This window comes from Schistocerca piceifrons, chromosome 2 (genome assembly GCF_021461385.2).
Source record: "Schistocerca piceifrons isolate TAMUIC-IGC-003096 chromosome 2, iqSchPice1.1, whole genome shotgun sequence".
Lineage (NCBI taxonomy): Eukaryota > Metazoa > Arthropoda > Insecta > Orthoptera > Acrididae > Schistocerca > Schistocerca piceifrons.
Genome location: NC_060139.1, coordinates 853,702,203 through 853,714,654, shown reverse-complemented (window position 1 = coordinate 853,714,654; position 12,452 = coordinate 853,702,203). Strand labels below are relative to the sequence as shown.

General features: G+C 43.8%; 1 non-coding gene across 1 annotated transcript; it reads left to right on the top strand.

Annotated features, from left to right (window-relative positions):
* The first annotated feature begins 8,653 nt into the window (after positions 1–8,653).
* Trnat-ugu lies at positions 8,654–8,728 on the top strand. Its single transcript has one exon. It is a non-coding gene; the product is annotated as a tRNA-Thr (tRNA).
* Positions 8,729–12,452: the final 3,724 nt, after the last annotated feature.

Here is a 12,452-nt window from a genome sequence, read left to right as displayed (position 1 = left end):
TGTGCGAAGCAGAAGACAAAACCAGTACATTTTAGTAACACTAATGAGCCCACCCATCGCTATATTGTCTGGGGGCGTTATCGGCTAGACGTGGTAACGAACAAGCGGAGCAGAGACGAATGGGGTATCATTCTAGCCAAGATACGGACCGCAACCGGTGTTATCCACAGACGTAAGGTACTCTGACGAAGGGCAGATCGTTAAGGCCCAGTGCCAGGGAGAGACCACCTCGGAAGCGACGAACCAGGTAAGCTGTTTGCATGCTTCTGTCGTGAGCATCTATAGGAGAAATGGACGGTGAAACCACGAGTAGGTGACAAGATGATGTCCACCCTCATCACAGAACTTGGAGGTCGGAGGCTTACGCACTCCTTATGGCAGGACAGGTGGCGTGCCGTGGTAGATCTGACGGCGGTGTACACTGCTGGTGTGGCCGTAAATATTTCGGAGCACACCGCTCAGTACGCATCGTTGAACATGTGAAAAAATGGCTCTGAGCACTATGGGACTCAACTGCTAAGGTCATTAGTCCCCTAGAACTTAGAACTAGTTAAACCTAACTAACCTAAGGACATCACAAACATCCATGCCCGAGACAGGATTCGAACCTGCGACCGTAGCGGTCTAGCGGTTCCAGACTGCAACGCCTTTAACCGCACGGCCACTTCGGCCGGCTTGAACATGTGAGCTCCGCAGCAGTATGCCTATGATGACCAAAGACATCGTCAGTTACGATTGCCTGGTCGAATGACCCACGTTTCATGCTACACAGGGTCGACGGTCGTGTCCGAATACATCGAAACATGCGCCACACCATGAACGTGGGCCGGTTATGGCAGTATTACGCTTTTGGGGACATCATATGAATTTCCTTCGGACCTATGGTGGTATTTGAAGGCACAATGTCAGCTGTGGACTCAAGTTAATGTCTTGGCCATGATATACGACTAGTTTGAATCCGAAGGAACACGTCGGGGACGCTATGGAGAACCAGATCCGCGTCCACAAACTACCGTAATTTACAGACTTATCTTGACCTGCGAGTAGACATCTGGTGCTACGTATCTCCAGAAACCTACCATGGACTTGTTTTTGGCTTATAAGTGTATCAGAAAGCGAGCCGTAGAAAGTAAGTGAGTCGTTCTTTCTAAGAAAGAGAAATTGCTTTACATCGAACAAAATTTTAAGAATTCGAAAGTCTTTCGTAAAAGTAATTCTAGCGTAGCTTTTACGGAAGTGAATCGCTGACGATAAACAATGTAAACAAGACGAAAATAGAAGCTTTTGAAATATAGTGCTACAGAATAATACTAAAGGTTAGATGAGTAACTCGACTAAATAGTGAAGACGTATTGCTCGAATCTGAGTCCATGTTTTTACAGCACAACTTTACTAAAATGAGGGATCGGTTGATAAAACAAGTCAGTTTGATAATGCTGGGATGTTTTTGGGGGGGGGGGAATCATAGAGGGCGACCAAGGCTTCACTATGACAAGCAGGTTCAAGTGGACATAGGTTACGCTAGTTTTAAGTCGGATTTGAAGCGATCTGAACACCGAGAATCTCAGTGGTCCCCGGAGGCGAGCAGTTGAGACAGAGCGTCTTCAAAGGTATAAAACCAAAGAACGTAATTCTTAAAGGAATGGGTGATGTTGGTGGTGTTCTCCGTTCCGCCCCTAATCACGGCCCTGCGGTGGATGAGGTGCTTACTGCCTCATCGCTGATTCCTTTATCTGCATGCGAACCCCGCCCTCCAGATGACGTCACTTGGTCAATAGAAGTTAGATTACCAAGCGATGGCACACGACCAATGACAAGCCAGGGAGGAGGCAGACATTGCTCCAGGCAGGCAGTCATCTCTTGACGAAGATCACATTCGAAAACTCGATTTTAACTCACATTTAATGCAGTGTGAAGACCGCGGAGATTTTACGCGGAATAACCTGTTTGCAGATGACACAGCACCGTGGCCTTAGCAGAGTCAGAAGCTATAATGGCAGAGAGAGAGTGAGACCTACCTCAAAATGCAAGCCAAGTTATCAAGAAAGTACACACCGACCAATATGCCGTAGATCGATACAGGAAAAGAGTAGCAGGCGCCAGTGGAGCAGACAAGAGGAGAAGATACTAAAGATCGTTGAAGACGAGCAGGAGAGAAGAAGAGAACGAATGAATAGGTTCCGATGCTAGAGAACCTTCAGAGCGGCAGCTTCAAAGACCGTAAACTAAATCCTACCCCAGCCATAACTCTGTTTGAACAATGCAGTACTTCACTAGACATGGCCGTATTGGAGCTGGCATCTCCTTCCTTTGCTCTAACGTTATGACTCACGCAGGTAGTTATAAGGGTATCTACAGTTTCTCATGTCTCCGAACTACGGCTAATATATGAACCGATGCTAGAGGTGAAAGGAGTAATAAGTGAAAGGAAGTTCTACCCGTGACAGAGAACAGAACCCTCAGTAACTTTTGAATTTCAGTTGTAATGCTTAGCTACTACCTAGCCGCAGTTGAACTGACCAAGGAGCAGTGATGCACACGCTTGCTTTACGTTTCGAATCTGATGTTTGGGCTTCAAGTCTCTATTCTTCTTGAGCGTAGCCAGCCGGTGTGGCCGTGCGGTTCTAGGCGCTTCAGTCTGGAACCACGCGACCGCTACTGTCGCAGGTTCGAATCCTGCCTCGGGCATGGATGTGTGTGATGTCCTTAGGTTAGTTAGGTTTAATTAGTTCTAAGTTCTAGGCGACTGATGACCTCAGAAGTTAAGTCGCATAGTGCTCAGAGCCATTTGAACCATTTTTTTTTTCCTTGAGCGTAACTTCAAAACCAAATACTTATTGAACAAAACAGGGTAGTGTACGTGTCCTGTACCGTTTAGTCCACAAAATGCCTTCTGCGACACAGTATTGTCTTTCTGCAGCCAAATATTAATTTACCCAGCCAAACTGACAAACTGCCAGTGGTTTTCGCTGCTGTTTTGTACTAGTGGTGAATTTTGGCATTCCTTGATTTGCGCCATTTCTCCCTACTTTCGTTTCAACTATCTGTTCGAGATAGACATATTTTTCAATGTTCTTAGTGATATATAGTAATTCAGATTCGTATTTTAAAGTATTGATTTTGGGTACTCTTCTGGTGAGCTTTTGTCTGTGTTAGCAGCTGTTCCCTTCTTGACTCGTTTTGTAGCGTTTTTGGCAGTCTTTTACACTGAGCGCAGTCAGATGAGGTCATCCCTCGATTAGCAGTATTACGCATTCTATTATAATGTTCGCACCGCTCATATTTGTTGGACTTCTGTCGCTTATTGCAGTGATTCAAACCGTGGACCATGAAGATCTTGCGAAGCCGACCTTTCGCATGGGATGTGGAGCTAGTCCCTTTTTGTGAATTTGAAGTAGCAGAGTATTCCCAAGTGTGAAATTCACATTAAGACGCGTCAGATTTTCGTTCATGGAGGGGAACTTGGCAAGTGAGAGAGGTCATTTTTCTGTAACGTATCTACCGGTGTCCTGCCTAAAATTCGTCAGACTCATTTTATTTGGTGTTTCAGCAGATATTTTCCATTCCGGTTTTGCAATGTGTAGCTGGAGTCGGCCCAAACAAATGCTACTCATCACACCTTTCATGCAACGTCCAGTTTGGACGGAAAGTCATGATTTGTTTCCCATTACAAACAAAATGGTTTTCAAAACGGAATATTACGTGCCCATTAAATAGCGTGCTCCTAAATTAAATACAGCGATGTTAACTGTATCAGTATGCGTTAACAAAAGCATTAAAACTAGAAGAATAATCAGTACCCCAGTAGCGAATGAGAAGCAGCGCTGCTGCATGGCGATAGCAGTCAGTGCGGGCGAGGACAGAGCTGTTGCAGCTGGATTACTGGTTATTCTTCGTGTTTTATTGTCCCTGTTAATATATATCTATAAAATGAATATCACACTAGACTAATCTGAGACCGCGCTATCAGTTTAAGGACCATTTTCTTTGTAATGAAAAACAACAGATGCTTTCCCGTCGAAACTGGGCATCGCATGAAAAACTTTTGTGTGAGCTGACTCCAGTTATATACTGCAAGAACGAAATTGCAAGTATTTGCCGAAACACCAGAGAAAATGCGCTTGACGACTCTTACGTGAGACATCCTTACAAGTCACTTGCTATGAATATATGTTGTTTCAGAGCATTAGTATGTTGTGGACGTCTCGAACACGCGTTGTTTTTCGTCCAGTTTGTTGTAATAAAATGACGGGAAACGATGTACATGTATTTAAAGGCTTTCCGTCATTGTTGCCTTTTGTATTGTCATGTCGGTGTAATGAAAGTACGTCATTTCAGGGCTTCGGCGCATTCAAAACTTATCAAAAAGGCTTCGTTTTTGTATGGTCAAAACATTTAGTATCCCGTAACGTAAAAGGCGTAGACCGAAATAACTTATGTCACGTGAAATGCTATAGATTGAGGCTCGATGTGGTCTGAGGATCTTTTTATTCACCTTCGTGTTTTCCAGAAGGTTTTTCGTTCATAGAAATAAGTTCCGAAATATCCGATGTTGCTTGTATAGGAGGCAATTCAAAAGGAATACAGGGTGTCCGAAAAGTTTTTCCCTGATTATATAAACTGATAACTCAGGCTAGAAGTAAGATACAAGTATGAAACTGGTGTCTAACTGTTTACAAACTATCAAAGTTTTTTTCACACATCTGTAAACTTCCACATGAGCACCCTTAGTAGCACGTAGCACATCTAGGCGATATTCAGTTTCCGTCCACACATTAGCCAACATCACTGGAGGGATCGATTCAACGACTGTGGTTATCCGTTGCCGCAGGGTTTCAAGATCTGGTACAGGTGTTCGGTAGACCTCGTCCTTGACATAGCCCCATAAAAAGAAGTCTAATGGGGTTATGTCAGGAGAGCGTGGAGGCCAAACCGTTGGCCCATCACGACCAATCCATCGCCCAGGAAACGTCATATCGAGATAGGCACGGACCGCCAAACCCCAATGAGGCGGTGCACCGTCTTGATGAAACAAGACATCGGGGTGATACTGAAGCAGCTGAGGAACAGCATACAGTTGCAACATGTCCAGATACGCTGCAGATGTGATGGTAGCCTCAGCGAAGAAGAATGGCCCGATAATTCGATCGTGCAATAGCGCGCACCAAACATTCACCTTTGGACTGCCTCTGGTGCACTCCATGACCTCGCCAGGGGGTTGTGAACCCCAAATGCGCACATTATGGCGATTCACTACGACACTGACAAAAAAGGTCGCTTCGTCGGAAAAGGCAATTCGTCTGAGATAACCATCATCGTCCTCAATACGTGATAGCATTTCGACCGCAAAGTCTTATCGACGTGTACTGTCATTGGGCAACAAGGCCTGAAGGATTTGCACTTTGTATGCACGAAACAATAAACGTTTGTGTAAAATGTCATGGAGAGAGCTTTTTGGCATCTGTAATTCGCGTGAGGCCCTGCGCACCGATTTCTTCGGACTTCGCAGAAAAGACTGCCTTACAGCTTCGACCCTGTCTGCTGAGGTTCTTGGTCGACCAGACCTCGGAAGGTCAGCAACCGATCCTGTGTTCTTGAACTTGTCACACCAGGCTTTAATGCTCTTGACATCAGGTGGATTCCTTCCAAATGTTGTCTGGAAGTTTCTCTGCACTGTTGTTGGTGATCGTGTCTAATGGTAGCACAGGACACACTGTGCCTTCTCCTGATTGGTTAACATGGCTTCTTGGGCACTGCACCTCATCCACTACTTACGTACTGCGAACCTACAACAGGAAAAAAAACTTCGATAGTTGTAAACAATTCGACACAAGTTTCATATTTGTATCTTACTTCTAGCCTGAGTTATCAATTTATGTAATCAGGGAAAGACTTTTTGGACACCCTGTATAGCTGTTACAAGCTGCTATAACTGTTCAATGCATGTCACTACACTGATTAGAATTGCAGGGTATTTAAAAGGCAGTTAAAAATGTTTTTACCTTCTTTGTAGGTGTTACATATGAGCTCTATCATCACATGGACAGCGTCGAGTAATAATTGATTTCGCTCCATACATTCTGAAGCATATGTGGAGTCACCCATGCGAGCGCATCAGAGATGTGCATTTTGGGTTATACAATTGCTTTAGGCAGATGTACATATACAAGTCATTCACATAGCCCATAAAAAGAAATCCGTGGGTGTCTGGTCGGAAGATTTAGGTGGATATGCATTAATAACTGCAGCCCTTTGTAATCGCTATTTTCACTTACACTTTATAAGAAAAGTGTTCATACGTAAGTTGGTTTATTTGAGCTCGTGAAAGCGTCAGAGAACATGGACCATGAACTGAAAAATGGCTGATTCCCTCGCAATTCAGAGTAACCTGCACTTCAGACGGAGCAACGTGGCTAGCAGATAGTGGAGCAAATGTGCGTTTTGATGGACGCAATGAAGGAGGAACAGTGTTTGTATTATGTAACGAGAACCTTCTTTGCGATTTTCTCCGCTCGCTATCGTAGCTACCTTACACACATCCACGTTCGTAAACATTACCGCTGTAGTTTGTTCGCCAGATGTAGCCGACAGCTGCCGGTGGAGAGCGTCGCGATCGGAAGTGACGTTGAAAAGCACGTTCCGTGTGAAGTAGCAGCTCGTTTCTGAGCGTATACCAACCACATTGGAAACCACGGTTGGCGTCTTCCACGCCCAGAAACACGTCCCTTGTGAGAACGACCTAAGGAAGTTCTCTTTCTCACGTGTATTGCTCGACAGTCATAGCAGCTGTTGACCGAGCATTACACGGGAGCGAGCACGGAGCAACACAACGAAGGTGGGAGCGGAGTGAAGCGGTTCGCTTAGGCGCGATCGGCGAGCCGCTGCAGCCACGCGGCTATTGATCTCTGCCTCACTCCCTCCCCACCAGTCGGCCGCCCGACTCTCATTGTTCTCAGAGCGAGGCGTCGCAGGGCGGCTCGCGCCGAATCAAAAGCTTGAGCACAACGCCCACCACTTGGTTTCTGCGGCCACGCCGACTCGTAAACAAAACGTCGTGCCCGCCAGGGGGTTAACTGCGAGGTTTCGCCCGGCCGTGTCACGTGACATCTTTTTTCCGTCCCGGAAAACACACAATTCTCTGGACCAGTCACAGCTGCGATATCTAATACATATAAATATTTAGAAAACGTAATAATAAATTGCATGTACCCTCATTATAGCATTTTTTTATTATGCCAGAGTATGTTACGAAGTCACAATTTCATCGGCAGGGCGTTATCCGGAATTAAGACCTTCATTGCAATGTCAACACGCCAGAAATGCGTATCTGTGGGAGTTAACACTGACGCTTAACCGTACTTACGAAACTGTGGTGAAACACATACGGAACTAGAACCCAACAATGCTACACAATTGCTAAATACGTGTCCATCTCCTTCTCCCCCTCTCTGTGTCCCTTTCCTCCAACCCCCAATCTCTGTCCTCTTACTGTCTTTTTTTACCTTTAGCCTAATTTATTGTTACTACATAGGAACTGGGAACTGAAGTCGGTTGATATGAATAGGTACATCGATTGGGCCCTCTCCAGCTTCTGCATCTGTGAGGACAGTTACTTGAATGAAACTATTTCAATGTATGTGGTCCCTGTTCTTTCGGAAGTAAATCGGTCAAGAACTTTTCGAGATTTTGCTGATAAGGTTGGCCGTTTTATATACTTATATATCACATATATTTTTAAAAAATATGTAGCGTGTGTCCGTCCGGACGTTTATTAGAGTATTATGTAAAAACTAGAAGTAAATCGGTCGAGAACTTTTCGAGATTTTTGGTAACAAGGTTAAACAAGGGATTGTCTTTATGTAGGTTGGTTGGTTGATTTGGGAAAGTGGATCAAATAGCGAGGTCATCAGTCTCATCGGATTAGGGAAGGATGGGGAAGGAAGTCGCCATGTCCTTTCAAAGGAACCATCCCGGCATTTGCCTAAAGTGATTTAGGGAATTCACAGAATACCGAAATCAGGATGGCCGAACGTCGGTTTGGACCGTCGTCCTCCCGAATGTGAGTCCAGTGTGCTATCCATTCCGCCACATCGCTCGGTTTATGTACTAGTCAAGAATGCAGAAGAATATATGTAGATTTCTGTCAACACTTGTAGTATACTTGTGAATTTAGTCCATTTCTTTTATGTATGACATTCCAATGAAGCAGCCCTCACATGTTCACCAGCGCAAACACGACACAAGTTTCAAGGGACATAACAAATCGCATGGATATTTCGGTACGACAAAGATAATAAGCATCTTACATGTTATGCAACACAACTTAATCTTTAAAAAAACCTTTTTACTACACATTCTACAGAAAACATCATATGTTCTTGTCAGTATGAAGATGGCATCTGTTCTTTCGGACATGTCCGAAAGAACCGATGCCACCTTCATATCGTTGAAGGCTAACCGGCTGATGACCTTCTTCAGTGCGGATGCACACGATTTGCCTGAACTCTTACGGGACTTGGTGGATTGTCTGCCGCCAGTAATGAGTGTAATGGGCAGGGGCACTACGAATGTAGTGTATGGACTATAAGTTGAGAATGTGGGTCTCCCGGGGTGCGTGCCGGCGATAAATCCGTGCAGTCGCACTATCCTCTGTGCCCTCGGTGGCTCAGATGGATAGAGCGTCTGCCATGTAAGCAGGAGATCCCGTGTTCGATTCCCGGTCGGGGCACACATTTTCAACTATCCCCGTTGATCTATATGAACGCCCGTCAGCGGCGAATGGTATTGATTTAATTATAATTTCATTCTTGTAAGTTGTTAAAGTTAAATATGAACATTAGAATTACTGGTTAAAAATGAATACCTGCTCGTATAAGGTAACGGACAGCACGCTGGTTTTCCGGACTGGAAGGTGAGTCAGACCAGAATGTAGTCCGCGCGGTGGATCAATGACCATTGGTCTGGTCACCGGCCAGCCTCACTGTGGTTTCACAAGCTCGTTTAGACAAATACTGGGCTATTACCCACTTTCCGCCCCGAAAAATACGATGCACAACAGTTAAGGTACGATCATACGTAGATCCAAGTTTACACTATTCACATCAGAAAGGAGACCCTACTAGACGGGATGAACACTAAGGAAAAGAACAGGTCGAAAACAAACGAATTATTTAACAATCATGTGGCTTTAATAAGAAACAAAAATAGCATACTGTACAGAAATACAATATGCAATAACCATTTAGTAATACGACAGATTAACAGAGTTTATTACCAGAGAACTCATAGAACACCATATTGGGCAGTATGACAAGTGATAGGCAGAAAAGAGCGAAAGGTGGCAAGAGGAACATTGATTGAAGTGAACTGTAACTACAAAAATGGTTCAAATGGCTCTGAGAACTATGGGACTTAACTGCTGAGGTCATCAGTCCCCTAGAACTTAGAACTACTTAAACCTAACTAACCTAAGGACATCACACACATCCATGCTCGAGGTAAGATTCGAACCTGCGACCGTAGCAGTCGCGCGGTTCCGGATTGAAGCGCCTAGAACCGCTTGACCAACGCGGCTGGCGAACTGTAACTACATCTTAGTGTTTTTGGCGTACAGACTTAGCAGTATATGCCTGTATATTACAACAGTATTGAGCCATGATCATGAAGCTGGTCACTTCGTATGCACATTGGCGTAATTTAAAAAAAAAAATTCTACAGAGATGGTAAACAGACTTTCTTCTCTACTGGAATGCGTGCATTTGGTGGTATGAAGGTTACCATGTGATGGCGCTCCAGTTCACTGTCCTCTTGAGTGTGTATCTAAAACATTATTACAAACAGAATGTTTCCATTACCCACTGTGTTCTCATACGCGCCTTCAATCATGAAACCTACAGTATTAAAGAACTTTCATGTCTTCTTCAACTCGTTGTATCTCCTTTGGAGCGCATGTCCGGATTTGTGTCCACATGACCTTTTGTGTTCTGTGTCATCTAAGGGATCTTTCCTGCAGTTTACCCCCATTCAACAGAATCACACGGTATGGTGAAACCGTGCTCAGCCCGGCTAAAAGCTTTTCTCAAGATGACATAACATAATGGAAGAATGGACGTAGAGAAACTCATTGTCGAGACGATAGGCAGTAATGTGCTTGCTACGGAGCCAGACCTAGACGTAATGCGGGAACGAGGGGACTAATGAAATCTTAAGTTTGTCACTAGGCATCGTTAATGGAAGGAGAACTGCTTGTAATACGTAACAGGAAGTAATTAATTCTGTGCGTTCACTTCGCATCCACGTCTGCTCTAAGTGAGCCATTCTATAGCTTGTTGCGGAATGCACGTAGTGTAGTGTACCCGTATCATTTCCCCCTTTTTCTCCCATTCGCGGATGGCTGGCGGCAAGGAAAAGACCCTCGAACTCTCGGAATGTTGTAAGACTCACAGCAAGACTACCCGTCTTTCTTTTAACGTGTCTCTGCAGTCTGTTAAGCATCTCTGTGTCCGTAAAGCACTTACGTTGGTTGAACAAACCCGTGACGAATCGTACAGCATATAAAACGTCCAGAGGGAAAGTGTTTGTACTTATGTGTAACTAGCATAACCGGCAAACGTGAACAATGTTCTGTAAAGTGATTTCTGTTGCAGGAGTAATCACATGGAATCAAATTATTCTACACAATTACCCCAAAATGCTATGAACGATTACTAAGAACTGTACAATCTGTTGATGAATCGCTAAGCTTAATGGAGAAAATAAAAACTCTGCCATCACAAAAAGCGACTGTTGCAGCGATTTCTGTAAATCTTTAAATAAAACGAAAATGATTATCAGGCCAGTCTTGTCCAGTTGTTGCAGAGGTATTTATTTTATTTTATTGTATATTTGGCTTGCTAAGATTAGGGATTACGGCCATTTCTTCCATCAGACCAACACGTATTCATACACCTACAACAATGTACATACACGCACAGTAATAATGGTTAGCATAATAACAATAATAATAATAATAGCAACAAATGGCATTAAGAATAAAAATAATATTGATTAGCTTAGCACATTTAAAGCTGTTTAATATTATCAGAAACACAAGGAATAACGAAAGCGGAGGGGATTGAAAATGGCAGTGACAATAACTGTTAAGAAAGAACAGTCTATCAATAGAGGACTGTGTGACGGGGGTGAGGGAAAAGTGGAGGGGGAAGGGTGTTGACAAGAGTGAGGTGCGGACAGATATATGGAAGAGTCAGCTGTTGTTATTAGCCGTCTGTTGAAGGTTGAAAGGAATTTAATTTCTTTGATATTTTCAGAAAGATTTGGGTTCCTGATGCAGAAAAAGTTTTGAGGCTATCGCTCTGTTATGTGGCGCTATAGAAAATTTTCTTTTCTTGGGAACGAATATTTTTGCTGTGAAGTTCGGATCGTAGTGAAAGAGTTGAAGGCAAATAAAAGGGAGTGCTGCTATTCAGAAGACAATAGATCAAACACGGGGTATGACAGTTCTACGCTTATCGGCATGGTAGCCATGATAATAGTTTGTGCGCAAAAGTGAGATAGTCGAAATAGAAACGTCATAAATGTATCACACACCAGCATTTAATGCGGGTCCGAGCTGGCATGAATTCTCATACGAAAGTCCTTGAAGAACAGGATCACCGTAATCAAGCGTGGAGATTATTAGTGATTCAAACAGTTCCTTTTTGAGCTTAAGAGTAAATATTTTTTTTTGTATTTGTGTATTGAATGAAGTGATGTTGATACCTTCGTACAAACTGCAGTTGGGCGTTAGTCGAGTCTATGTGATGGCCTAGAATTACCCCCAAGTTTGTTGCAAAAGGAGAAAATGTTACTTCTGTGCCGTTTATCATTAAGGGCGGCAAAGGTTCTCTGAGCTGGGGGGTAATAAGTCTTTCATGAGTAACTACGACGTTTATTAGAGATTTAGTTTGAAATATATGTCCGATGATCACTTTGATAAGAAAAGTGAGTCATTATTTTCTTGATGGATGGTTCTGCATAGGATTTTTGGGTTTGCACGTAGGAATGATTAAAGGTCGGAGATGTGTAAAAAATATTTGCATTGAGTTAGAATAGTCGACACTTCGTTAACATGTACTGAGAAAAGTAATGGACTGTTGATCCTGGTGGGACCAGTGTTACTACATCCTTCCATTGTGGCCTTTTTGTTCCTGTCATTACACATTACGTACGAGTGGTACCTTTGTAGAGCACTTGAAGAAACTTGTGAGTTTAGCTAGTAGAATATCAAAGCTTTGCGGAAGTCCAAAATGTACGTAACAGTCGTTCGCCTTGGATGCGTAGGCATCCCGTCAGAGGCCGTATTCTTGCTTGCCAGCTGTGTACATGCGTGTGCTTCATCGCAGCGCATTTGCCGTGCTGGACATGACTGACCACCAACAATGAAACCGGCGGCGCTGTGTGCGTTGCGCAGA